Genomic DNA, 12223 nt, shown 5'->3' with positions numbered 1-12223 from the left:
AGGCCGTTTGGCCGGAAAAATCATTTGGCCGAAAATGTCATTTAGTCGATTGGGTCAAACGGCTGAAAATATCATTTGACAGAACAAGTCATGTGGCCGGTCATTTCATACTTCGCATCCCCTCTTTCACAGTGAAAAGTGAGAAGGAAAAAATGAGGAGTGAGAAATGAGACGTCTAGCTTCTCATTCTTCATTCCTCACTTTGTAACGTTTTACGTTTATTTCGATTGAAATTTAAATAAAAATATTCGATTAGAACCGTTAAAACAAAAATAAATTTTGAATTTTGTTTTAATTTATGATCGTGTGTCGTGTTTCGTTTGCGTTCGTAAAATCTGTTCGTTCCTGTATCAATTTCAAGTTTATAGTATTTGTTATAAAAGCTCAACTCATTATGGCACGCATATGAGCTGCAAATAGGCGGCAAACAGGCGCCATGCCTCCGATCGCCATGCTAATCGGTTGGCGCAATTTTATTTGAATATGCTTTAGAATCAAATTGAATGATAGCTCAGATTTGAATAGTTGAATAGTAAAATGATTTCAAAAGATTCAAAATTTCTTGGCGCAAGTACGACTCAGACTCGCTCATTTCGTCTACGAATCGGCTGGAGAGCAGAAGTGCGCGAATAAAATACTTACGTTCAGTTCTTGAGAGTTTAAGATTTTGCTTGAGTAATTTTAGTTTAATTTGAAGGTAAATTTAGTGAGTGAGTTTAAAAAAATAAGTGGTGTTAAATGTTCTGTGTTTTTCTTCCTAGCTTAGTGGACCGAGGTCCAATCGATTGCGTTTTCTGCTCAGATAATTTTATTATAGTGAATTAATACGAAAAAAAAGTAATTAAATTTAATTAAGATGAGCAATTCTTAAAATAATGAAATTTCGTGTTGGACACGCACCGCCCTGCGGATTTTCTGTCGCTAATTGGCGGCATTCATCATCTCATCGAGTTTCCGTTCGTGGTACTTCACCACGCTTTCTTCCGTTGACCGTCCGAGGACCGTCCGACCCGTGTGCCCAGCGAAGGCCTGCCTCAAGTAGCCAAACGGAGGTGAGTGAGGTCGCTAGTCAATCGTAGCGAATATTCCACGTCGGTCGTTAACTGCCGACGGAAAGGTCCATTCCGTTACATTTTCGGATCGGTGTTTAGAGAGTGTAGGTTCGTCTTTCTGCGTGTCGTAAATTGCACGCCACGAACCTCGATCCTAACCAAAGGATAGAGGACACACCATTCCCCGCTCGGTGAACCGGAAAGGTACGCGAAGCCGGGTCGCTTGGTTACGTGTGCCTCTATTTGGCGGAGCCGATCGTCCCGGGGAATCCAGGCCAAGTGCCACAACACTCTCTCCGATCGAAATCGGAAGCTTCCGTTCCAGCCGCCACTCACTCCGCACCTTTAGATCGGCCATATCACACACGGGTCATCTCCATCGCTGCGCGCCAAATCGCAGTACGGACCCGCCGGTGACCGCCATCGTGTTACCGCCATCTTCGAAGTAATCGTCGCCATCATCGAGACAACGATAGCCTGGAGGCTTTGAAGCCTCCTTTCAAGAGGCTCGGAAAGGCTCCTTGAAAGGAGGCTTCCGAGCCTCTTGAAAGGAGGCTTCCGAGCCTCTTGAAAGGAGGCTTCCGAGCCTCTTGAAAGGAGGCTTCCGAGCCTCTTGAAAGGAGGCTTGAGCCTCTTGAAAGGAGGCTTGGAGCCTTCTTGAAAGGAGGCTTCTGAGCCTCTTGAAAGGAGGCTTGAGCCTCTTGAAAGGAGGCTTGAGCCTCTTGAAAGGAGGCTTCTGAGCCTCTTGAAAGGAGGCTTCTGAGCCTCTTGAAAGGAGGGCTTGAGCCTCTTGAAAGGAGGCTCTGAGCTCTTGAAAGGAGGCTTCTGAGGCCTCTTGAAAGGAGGCTTCTGAGGCCTCTTGAAAGGAGGCTTCCTGAGCTCTCTTGAAAGGAGGCTCTGAGCCTCTTGAAAGGAGGCTTCCTGAGCCTCTTGAAAGGAGGCTTCCGAGGCCTCTTGAAAGGAGGCTTCCAGGCCTCTTGAAAGGAGGCTTCTGAGCCTCTTGAAAGGAGGCTCTGAGCCTCTTGAAAGGAGGCTTCTGAGCCTCTTGAAAGGAGGCTCTGAGGCCTCTTGAAGGAGGCTCTGAGCCTCTTGAAAGGAGGCTTTGGGGCCTCTTGAAAGGAGGCTTCCGAGCCTCTTGAAAGGAGGCTTCCGAGCCTCTTGAAAGGAGGCTTCCGAGCCTCTTGAAAGGAGGCTTCCGAGCCTCTTGAAAGGAGGCTTCCGAGCCTCTTGAAAGGAGGCTTCCCAGCCTCTTGAAAGGAGGCTTCCCAGCCTCTTGAAAGGAGGCTTCCCAGCCTCTTGAAAGGAGGCTTCCCAGCCTCTTGAAAGGAGGCTTCCGAGCTTCTTGATAGGATGCTTCCGAGCCTCTTCCAACGAAGCTACAGTCAAACCTTCTTGAGTCGATATTGATGGGACCATCGACTTATTGAAACTTCGAGATGAGGAATAGCTAATCTTTTAAAAGCTATTATAAGGACCCTCATAGTAACCCAGAAAATATTTTTTTATATGGCCTAATTTGCTTCCATGAGTCGATATCGAGTCAGAACATCGACTCATGGAGGTTTGACTGTATTTAGCTCTAGGGAAAATGTGTCATGCCTCTCAAATGGAGCCTCCGTTCCAGAAACACTCTTCGTTTTGTCCCACTGCCCTTCATACATTGTGTTGGTTATAGTAGCAGGATTCAATATGTTTTGATTTATTGGTCGCGCATATTATGTACAATTCAAAGTATTGGAATAAAAAATTACACAACTATCTAAAATTTCTCAGTATGCGTTTATTGGAAATGTTATACATCCGCCATTATGCACCTTTGTTCGAGGTACCCCCTGCGGCCAGCGATGGTGCCCCCAGAGTTACATCTACCCCAGTTTATTTTTTAATCTTTATTAAGTACCCTAGGTTGAGAACCACGGCTATCGATCAAAAAACCATTTGCCAACCTATCGAAAGAAACCACTTTTCAAAAAAGCGAAATGGACATTGAAAACTGCGGGAAGGCCGAAAATGGAAGGCCGAGAAGGCCGAGACGAGAAGGCGAAGGCCGAAAACTCCAGTATTACTCCCTACCATACTATCGGTAGATGATAGAATCAAGAAACTTAGATAACCAGGGTAATATTCCTGAAGACAAACAGAATACCCAACACAACCAACAGTCAACAACATCCGCTATCTATTTTTGACTGTAGAGGGTAAGCAAATACCAAAACTATTAAGGTCGTTAGACAAAAACGAACAGGAACGCCAACCACTATTCAATTACTAGGCCAAAATATATAATTTGGCTGACCAAACCATTTGCCTGAAACCAAACTGGCCGAAAGAAATTTGGTTGGAAATGTCATTTGGCCGAAAATGTCATTCGAGCGGAAATATCGTTTATTCGAAAAGGTTTTGATCGAAAATTCTATTTGACGTTTCACTTATCATTCATCTTTCTCGCTTCTCGCTTTTCACTTTTCATTTGACTTGTGAGTAATGGGAAGTAAGAAATTGGAAGTAAGAAGAGAGAATGGAGAAATTCCTACTGAGAAGTGAGAACTGAGACGTCTCATTTCTCCCTACTTATTTCTCACTGTGAAAAATGGGACTGAGAATTAATAAATGAGAATTTAGAAATGATGACTGAGAAGTGATACATTCCGTCTTGCACTTTTCACTCATCCTCATTACTTCGCATTTCACTCACCTCACTTTTCACAGTGAGAAGTTGTAACCGTTCGGGGAATGTTCACGAGGATTTGCTAAACGGTGGCTTCAGCGCCACTCTCAAAGAGAGACCACCGGTCGTGTTCGATTTGCCCGACTTTTGGAGACCTTTTCGCCTAGGGAAATTCTCGAACGGTTCGCGGAATACTCGTAATCAATTTCGTAACGCATGTACTAACTATGACTCTTTATTCGTACGAATTTTAGGGAAGGCATAAGGAATGTTCACTCATTCGAGTAAGGAAACGAAACTAGAACTTAATTTGATTAGCGAGTATGCTTTATTTGCCAACTGGCGTTAAACGTAACGTAATTCAACCAATTAAAGAATTCAATCAAAACACTATATTTTATATCATTCATTCGCATTGGACGCGTATTTAACGTACGGAATGGAAAAGAGCAAACATGGCCATTGGCCATGTAAGAAAAAGCTCCTCACGTACCTGCGCAGGATTTTGATGATTCGGTGCTGGCGGGAACGATGAGGCTATCGTTGTCTCGATGATGGCGACGATTACTTCGAAGATGGCGGTAACACGATGGCGGTCACCGGCGGGTCCGTACTGCGATTTGGCGCGCAGCGATGGAGATGACCCGTGTGTGATATGGCCGATCTAAAGGTGCGGAGTGAGTGGCGGCTGGAACGGAAGCTTCCGATTTCGATCGGAGAGAGTGTTGTGGCACTTGGCCTGGATTCCCCGGGACGATCGGCTCCGCCAAATAGAGGCACACGTAACCAAGCGACCCGGCTTCGCGTACCTTTCCGGTTCACCGAGCGGGGAATGGTGTGTCCTCTATCCTTTGGTTAGGATCGAGGTTCGTGGCATGCAAAATTTTGAATCTTTTGAAATCATTTTACTATTCAACTATTCAAATCTGAGCTATAATTCAATTTGATTCTAAAGCATATTCAAATAAAATTGCAATTCAAGAGGCTCGGAAGCCTCCTTTCAAGAGGCTCGGAAGCCTCCTTTCAAGAGGCTTTGAAGCCTCCTTTCAAGAGGCTCGGAAGCCTCCTTTCAAGAGGCTCGGAAGCCTCCTTCAAGAGGCTCGGAAGCCTCCTTTCAAGAGGCTCGGAAGCCTCCTTTCAAGAGGCCCGGAAGCCTCCTTTCAAGAGGCTCGGAAGCCTCCTTTCAAGAGGCTCGGAAGCCTCCTTTCAAGAGGCCTCGGAAGCTTCCTTTCAAGAGGCTCTGGAAGCCTCCTTTCAAGAGGCCCGGAAGCCTCCTTTCAAGAGGCTCAGGAAGCCTCCTTTCAAGAGGCTCAGAAGCCTCCTTTCAAGAGGCCTGGAAGCCTCCTTTCAAGAGGCTCAGAAGCCTCCTTTCAAGAGGGCCTCAGAAGCCTCCTTTCAAGAGGCTCGGAAGCCTCCTTTCAAGAGGCTCAAAGCCTCCTTTCAAGAGGCTCAGAAGCCTCCTTTCAAGAGGCTAGGAAGCCTCCTTTCAAGAGGCTCGGAAGCCTCCTTTCAAGAGGCTCGGAAGCCTCCTTTCAAGAGGCTCGGAAGCCTCTTTCCAAGAGGCTCGGAAGCCTCCTTCCAAGAGGCTCGGAAGCCTCCTTCCAAGAGGCTCGGAAGCCTCCTTCCAAGAGGCTCGGAAGCCTCCTTCCAAGAGGAAGCCTCCTTCCAAGAGGCTAGGAATCCTCCATACAAGATGATTGGAAGCCTCTTTTCAAGAGGTTTGGAATCCTCCTTCCAAGTGGCTTGGAATCTTCCTTTCAAGTGGCTTGGAAGCCTCCTTTCAAGAGGCTCGGAAGCCTCCTTCCAAGAGGCTCGGAAGCCTCCTTCCAAGAGGCTCGGAAGCCTCCTTTCAAGAGGCTCGGAAGCCTCCTTCCAAGAGGCTCGGAAGCCTCCTTCCAAGAGGAAGCCTCCTTCCAAGAGGCTCGAAGCCTCCTTCCAAGAGGCTCAGGAAGCCTCCTTCCAAGAGGCTCGGAAGCCTCCTTCCAAGAGGCTCGGAAGCCTCCTTCCAAGAGGCCTGGAAGCCTCCTTCCAAAAGGCTCAAGCCTCCTTTCATGAGGCCGGCAAGCCTCCTTCCAAGAGGCTCTGAAGCCTCCTTTCAAGAGGCTCGGAAGCCTCCTTTCAAGAGGCTCGGAAGCCTCCTTTCAAGAGGCTCGGAAGCCTCCTTTCAAGAGGCTCGGAAGCCTCCTTCCAAGAGGCTCGGAAGCCTCCTTCCAAGAGGCTTGGAAGCCTCCTTTCAAGAGGCTCGGAAGCCTCCTTTCAAGAGGCTCGGAAGCCTCCTTTCAAGCCTCCTTTGCGAATGGATATCTGTTGTATTATTGTTTGCTAAACTAGAATCTCTTCAGAAATGGATATTCATGCAACTGTTTACTCAAATTTTTTTAAATAGGGGTAATTTTAGCGTGAAACTTGCGTATTTCCGGTCTAAGAAACGAACACTGAGAATTTGACACCCTCGCGAGATCAATGCTGAGCATTGCTGACATCCCATCTCAGCCCACTGTGATTGAATTTCAAATCTGTGCACATTTACTTCGCTCGGCATGCTAAAACTTCACCTGCCTACTGCGATTGAATTTTATATATTTTAACAGTGTTTATCATTTTTTACTTGAAATTCTATAACTTTATTTATTCTATTAGGGGAATGACGGCTTCGGCAGGTTTTATTCTATTATTGTCAGGGAGTTTTCTATAACTAAGTATGCTCAAATTAGACCTAAACATTCCTTGCATGTCAAAAAATATTGTGGCCAAATTTCATAAAATTTGGTCAACAAAAACTCCCCTGACAATAATAGAACAAAAGCTGCCAGAGCCCTCATTCCCCCTAATTCATTATCAATACTTTGCTTTTACATTTTCGATGACTATTTCAGGATAAATATTTTCTACACAAGGTTTCAAAATCCTGCTTTTTTGTTCTACGTAATTTGTACATAAAGCCTGAGAGTCAAGTTGTCGGGTTATATAGTTATATAGCTTATATAGATTGATTCACATTCAGTAAACCAGAGGAACTCTTCATCTAATTGATGACATATCAGAGGAAACGCATAGTTCGCATGTTTTCCACGAAAATGTATCAAATATATGAACATAATAAATTAAAAGGTTGAATATTTCGATCTTGTTGAACTGCGGAAAACTACTCAAAGCTCAAATGGTCTTCTAAAGATACACTCTGATAGAGCGAAGGTTGCACGAGACCACCTGTGCTTGACCATCAAAACTGGAGAAAAAGAAACGTAATTTGCAGGATGGAATAGCTTTTCGACAAGAAATGCAGCTGCTCTTGAAATTTTCATTTCATTGAACAGCAACGCAGAAACTTAATTCCAGAAAGTGGACTGGGTTCATCTGTGAGCACCTTCACTTAACATTATTAAACCAAACAGCCGGAAAGACAATAACCTTTCAAAATCCTTTCAGAGCAGTGTCATTATTAGATAGAGTCGAAGTTTCCAAAGTACCTCCTCCAGCCATCGGTGCATCATGGCATAGTGACTATCGCTTTCATCTCGAACAAACTTTCATGGACAGACATTTTACCACTCTACACACAATTCCGTTCTGGAATACCAATTCAAGACTGGCTATTGAGTCAAAGAACAACAGTTGCAGCGAAGAAAGTGCTTTTCCGTCCATTGAGCTGGAAAAGATACGATGCACAACAAACGAGAATCCAGTGCAACTTCTTTGTGGGGTGGAACATATCCTCAGAATGGAATTGAATTTGTAAAATTCGAAATATTATAAGACGAAAAGTAAACATCTCAGCAGAAACTTCTTATTGTTATACGCAAATCGGCATTTACAATCACTTATACCTCTTTTTCGGATATGAATTATTCACAGAATAATTTATTCAACTGTGCATCACTTCAAGCCACTAGATCATTTTTCACACTTTCACTACATAGAATCTTCTAATCCTGCTGGTAATCCTCAGATTGATTCTACTCCATGGGTTCACTTCGTTCACCCCTCACTAACTACCGACTCGTTGCGGATGGTGAGGTCAGCTTTCACTTGCTAAATTAATTCTCCAATCGTGTAATCCCATTCGGTAATCCTTTGTCTGATGAAAAGTTGCTGTTGGTTCACTTTGCAGGCTATGATATCACCGTAAAACTTGTTATTCCAAAATTTGTCACAAATTACAATCACTAAGCATGAATCATCTTCGTTTCGCTTTTCGCCAAAGGCTATAAAATTTCCACACGCCAAGTGCTATTTTCGTTTGGCATCCACGTTCATTTCTCACCAGCCAATCATCACTGAACTCCCCACTCAGGTAAAAAAAAATCCACTGGTAATCCTTGTGTCAGGCGATGCAGGCAACACCGGGAAGATCTTTCAGCTGGGAAAATTCAGAACGAGTAATCCGTCTGGGAGGGTTATCCTCGGGGCACCACACACCGTTTCCGTTCTACGACACGTGTTTTGGTGCGAAAAATTGATGACGCTTTTGAATCACCTTCTTCATTCAGACAATTCGTTTTCGATCACGGAACGCGTCATCTGTCCGCACGTCGAGCGACCGAAAGGCAGCACGAAAAAGAATCCACAGCCGAATTTTGCAGTTAGAACACGTACGCACTGCCAGTCCTTAACCAGTTCTCCGGCCGCTCCTGGGGGAGGCTTGGGGACGTGAGACACGCGCGTGACACGACGATACAAGGCGCCACCGACCGGCAGCGAGCGAGGGAGACCCAAGAAAAAGCAAAGGAAAAAATATAAATACAATTTTCCTCCTGTCACCACACCCTCATTCACGCTTTCCGCTCTCACGGCACCTCTATAGTGAAACAAAATACAGCTGAATGAAACGCACCACTTGTCGCAATCTGTTCGACGGAACGCGGACACGCGGCTTCCAAACTTATCCTCACCGAAGTCTGATCCTGACTGAAGTCCTATTCGTGCCAGGAAGTGCCCTACACCTTCGCCCCCAAAGTTTAGCAACTGGCATACATCCCAATTCTCCCATCTTCGGGTGAAGGCTGCGCATTCGCCCACTCGATGGTTCATGCCACCCCTCGAACGTATTCATCCCTGATCCTGGCATCGCCCGTGGTGAAATTTCCTTCCCCTAAAAAGCGCGAAGGAAAGTCCCCTACCCCATGGCACAGTTCACTCTTCGTCCCGTTTGATCATTCATGAAAAACTGGCGCCAGAACCATCATCGTAGTAAGCGCGGTATTACCTCGGAGTGAAAGTGAGTCATAGCAACCGGCATCCCTCGTGTTCATCCACCCACCCACATTAATAGTAAACCTCCCCTCCTCGCGGAGCGGATTGTTTAGACGACGCGTCGTCTGGCCATTCCGAAATTCAGTCTCCTCACTTGACCAGGTCGGGCGGTGAGGTGAATGAGCTGTCGTAAAGGCCGCGTGGGATGGAATGGAATGTTGCGTGGCAGCCTGCCTACGATACGCGCTGGTCGGGTTGGTTGGTGGTATGATTCAGTGAGGGTGGATTCTGATGCCTCGAGTGTGAATTATGGAAAACCGCAAATCGGGATGAACAACCGGCACCACCTGACGTAGGGGTGTAGATATCAGCATCCCGTAAATCGGGGAGGATTTTCGCGGATAGATGGTGGGTTTTGGGCTCGTGCTGATTGATGATAGGCTGCTAATGGGATTTAAAAACTGATTGTCGTTGACACGGCTCATGTGTTTATTTTTATGGAATTCTCATTATTTTTATTGAAAGTAAGAAAGAGAGACGTCGTGCATGTGGTACGTGCCTACTATAGATAGTGGAATATATAGATGAGCGAAGATAAATCCTCTGTATCCAAACGAACTGTCAAACGTGTCTCCAAACGAGCATGACGTCACGATTTCAATGGAAACGTTAAGGGCTGTGACGTCATATGTGCGTGTGCACGGGCAAAAAAATCGACTCAGCTATGCTTTCGCTCATCTATAGATTCTACTATCTATAGTGCCTACTGGAACTTTGTGTGCTTTTCAAGTTAGTATTCTTTTAGCGTTTTCTCAGTTACTAATTAATGGTAAGCCGGATAATCATCAAAATCCGACGGTCTGGTGCAAGATGAATACACAGCTAGGTGTTTCAATGTGCTCAGTTTATGGACGAGAAGAAGGCGGGGGTGAAAAATTCATTTTCGGTGCAAAACATAAACAAACCGGCTGGCTCTCCCATACTAAAATCCAAGATGGCTGAATCGTGAATTTGGCAGATTGGAACACCTAGTGGTGTATGCATCTTGGTCTGGTGTATTGTGGAGAAAACAATCAAACTCGCAATGAAGTCGATTTAGAATGTGGCACTGCAATGAACCCAACTATTGACAGTTTGAATGCAAAAAATCCGAGCAAAGTTAGACGGGTTCAACTAGTTATCAATAACCATATGTTTTTTTTATTCTCTTGAGTTTTTATTATCAAGGATTTTCGTATTATCCATCTAATACCATCTAATAAGTTTCAAGCATTTACCAGCTGAAAGTAGATAAGCATGCACCTTCCAAAAATGCTCAAAGAGTTTACAGATTGTGAATAGAAGTCCTTACTCGTTAATCCCTTGAATTCCAAGTAAGAAAGGATTGGATCGATTTTTTACATGATTACATTACACATGTAAACAATTGGATCAGTGCGGTTTTATCACTAAAAACCGCCCTTGGCTATGTCGCTGACGGACGGTGAATTACATTAGGTTCTATAATTGGGTTGCGGCCTTTACCAGGTATGGAACCTTATCTGGAAATACCTGTCTCTATCATATCTGTCAGAGAACCTCGCATTTATTTTCGAATTGCCTTCAAAACCAGCTAAGCTTATAATGTAATTAGGAATTAAATATGATTAAACTACTTTAAAGTTTTACACGCTCATTTGAATCTACGCAAAAGTGAGTCGAAATGACTCACTTTAGTATTTTGATGGAAATGTCAAAAAGTGAGTAACATTATATTTATTAAGTGAGTCAATTTTCACTCACTTTTCAGAGTTCAAAGAATTACTCACTTTTGCGTAAATGTTTTCAAACCGTCAAACAGTTTGAAAATTTTCCATTAAAAGGTTATCATATTATTATAAAGATTTTGAGTTTCGTTGTAAAATTGATGTTGTGAGCAAACACAATGGTGATCTGGCTGGGCATGGTCCGCAAGGATTCTTGCAGAACTGGTAGTTCCGTAACTCGATCGATCCGGAGTTGTTTCATTGATTTTTCGACGACGGAGGATTCAAGGCCGGATTCGATTCTCCAATTATGGCTTTGATGGCACCCAGGAACTCGACCTTTGCCCAAGCGGCCCGCGGTTTCATGAATATATGCCCTAATATAATAAATATAAATATACGAATATAAATGTACCGCATCATGATGCAAACGCGCAAGACAAGCAAGTGCCAGTACTGCAATGGAGACTATCTTCCGGACCATTGCGTTTCACCTGTCGGCATTGTAAGCGACCGTGATTGCATATTAAGATATTAAATATGGAGTGCACCTGAAGACGGTGGACAGTTCATCGAAAGCGGGTATCCGTCCTAGTGCCGACCGGCGTTGAGGATGGACAGACGGTTGAAAAAAGGATCTCTTCATTACATTCAAGTAAGTTGCTAAGAACTAGGCTCGTTACGTGCTATTTTCCAACTGTGGATTAAGTTGGTAAAAGCAACCGAAAAAAATTGCAATACAATAATGAGTTTGTCATCATTAGATGGTTAAAGGAACAAAAATAATGCGCTGTCGCCATTGTAATGCGTTATGAAATTATCCTTATTTTAATTTTTTATTCACAGCGTATAGAAGTGTCGTTACTTCTGCCGACACGGTTCCGATGTGCACACCGAGGCAACCATTTTCCTCTCACAAGCGATCCTCTGTGCTGTATGCGGGTGCAGGGCGTCTACGAAAATCAAACCATCCAGGTGGTCTTGGACACTGACACATCGTAACACACCCGCATATGTCTCCATGGCAAGGGTCTTAAACGGGTCAATAACTGGCACCGGCGACGATTACGTTCAGTTGGAAATCCAGGTCCAGATCATACTGAACAAACAGTAAGCTCTGATACAGGTAATAGTGTTTGGTTTTGCTAGATGTTTTAATTGTGTTATTATTTATCCTCGGCTCTTATTTATAGGCAGAATTGGAAGATACCCCCGGCCAAAGCATGGGCGTCACTTTTGCGACTGATGGTTAGTCCTCCTTTGGATCAGGCCCGTCTAGTTCTTCGTCAAACAACTTTAGAAGAAAACATTCGACGATTTTTTCTGCCACTGGAAATTGATATGCTTTTACAATGATGTGTTAGATTAGTAACTGATCTAGGAACCAGAAACAGAAATGTACTATATTTCAAGACAAATAATAAATTATTAAATGAAGTAAGCGAAGCGGATAGCTTCTTTTTTTTTAATAAAATGTCATTTCATTATCAATCGAAATGCATCTATCATTTTCAAAAGTGAGTAAGATCTACTCACTTTGGGTGGCGAAAAAGTGAGTAGGTCTT

General features: G+C 44.2%; 1 protein-coding gene and 1 pseudogene across 1 annotated transcript in view; one reads left to right on the top strand and one right to left on the bottom strand.

Annotated features, from left to right (window-relative positions):
- The window catches only part of LOC134210433 (uncharacterized), a 121989-nt gene extending 113401 nt beyond the window's left edge, over positions 1-8588 (bottom strand). The window contains exon 1 of the mRNA XM_062686478.1: positions 7536-8588. The gene's annotated coding sequence lies outside the window, so the exon portion shown is untranslated. The remainder of the gene's footprint in view (positions 1-7535) is intronic.
- A 504-nt stretch (positions 8589-9092) lies between these two features.
- On the top strand, positions 9093-11911 carry LOC134210432 (protein tumorous imaginal discs, mitochondrial-like; annotated as a pseudogene).
- Positions 11912-12223: the final 312 nt, after the last annotated feature.

The sequence above is a fragment of the Armigeres subalbatus genome, chromosome 2, assembly GCF_024139115.2.
Source record: "Armigeres subalbatus isolate Guangzhou_Male chromosome 2, GZ_Asu_2, whole genome shotgun sequence".
Taxonomy (NCBI): Eukaryota; Metazoa; Arthropoda; class Insecta; order Diptera; family Culicidae; genus Armigeres; species Armigeres subalbatus.
The sequence above is the reverse complement of the archived record's forward strand: the minus strand, read 5'-3'. Positions and strand labels throughout refer to the sequence as shown.